Here is a 1,704-nt window from a genome sequence, read left to right on the forward strand (position 1 = left end):
TCAAACCAGGCTGAAAAAATTTTTTCATCGGGTGGGCATAACATGTTTACCAACCCAGGTTACTTTTCACTTATGAAAAGTAATTATTGCCTGTCGAGCATAACATATGTCCCGATCAGGCTTATTTTGCCTTTGATAAATATCAAACCAGGCTGAAAAAAATTTTTTCATCGGGTGGGCATAACATGTTTACCAACCCAGGTTACTTTTCATTCATGAAAAGTAATTATTGCCTGTCGAGCATAACATATGTCCCGATCAGGCTTATTTTGCCTTTGATAAATATCAAACCAGGCTGAAAAAAATTTTTTCATCGGGTGGGCATAACATGCTTACCAACCCAGGTTACTTTTCATTCATGAAAAGTAATTATTGCCTGTCGAGCATAACATATGTCCCGATCAGGCTTATTTTGCCTTTGATAAATATCAAACCAGGCTGAAAAAAATTTTTTCATCGGGTGGGCATAACATGTTTACCAACCCAGGTTACTTTTCATTCATGAAAAGTAATTATTGCCTGTCGAGCATAACATATGTCCCGATCAGGCTTATTTTGCCTTTGATAAATATCAAACCAGGCTGAAAAAATTTTTTTCATCGGGTGGGCATAACATGTTTACCAACCCAGGTTACTTTTCACTTATGAAAAGTAATTATTGCCTGTCGAGCATAACATATGTCTCGTTCAGGTCTATGTTATTCCCATATCCAATACCTGCCACTGTATTGATATATAATAATAAGTATTACTTAAATCATTATTCATGCAGTAATACATTAAGAAAATACTTATTTGAAGTATTTATAGTAAGAATATACTTAACCTATCTTAACAACCACCACCACCACCTACCAATCAATATTACAAGCCTTCAATAGCAAATGTTTATCACCATTCCTATAATACATACTTATATATAGGTAAGTATAATAAGAATGTACTACTTAAGTACCAACGCCACTATTAATACTCATATGCAATTTTATAATACACACTTAATATACTTATAGTAAGTAATAAGAATGTAATAATAGTGGCTACCGCCATCGCCACTATTATACCCATATACAATTTTATAATACATACTTAATATACTTATAGTAAGTAATAAGAATGTAATAATAGTGGCTACCGCCATCGCCACTATTATACTCATATACAATTTTATAATATATACTTAATACTTTATAGTAAGTAATAAGAATGTACTAATAGTGGCTACCGCCATCGCCACTATTATACCCATATACTATTTTATAATTCATACTTAATACTTTATAGTAAGTAATAAGAATGTACTAATAGTGGCTACCGCCATCGCCACTATTATACCCATATACTATTTTATAATTCATACTTAATACTTTATAGTAAGTAATAAGAATGTACTAATAGTGGCTACCGCCATCGCCACTATTATACCCATATACTATTTTATAATTCATACTTAATACTTTATAGTAAGTAATAAGAATGTACTAATAGTGGCTACCGCCATCGCCACTATTATACCCATATACTATTTTATAATTCATACTTAATACTTTATAGTAAGTAATAAGAATGTACTAATAGTGGCTACCGCCATCGCCACTATTATACCCATATACAATTTTATAATACATACTTAATACTTTATAGTAAGTAATAAGAATGTACTACTAGTGGCTACCACCATCGCCACTATTATATACCCATATA

The sequence above is a fragment of the Condylostylus longicornis genome, unplaced genomic scaffold (genome assembly GCF_029603195.1).
Source record: "Condylostylus longicornis isolate FDR11 unplaced genomic scaffold, ASM2960319v2 ptg000507l, whole genome shotgun sequence".
Lineage (NCBI taxonomy): Eukaryota > Metazoa > Arthropoda > Insecta > Diptera > Dolichopodidae > Condylostylus > Condylostylus longicornis.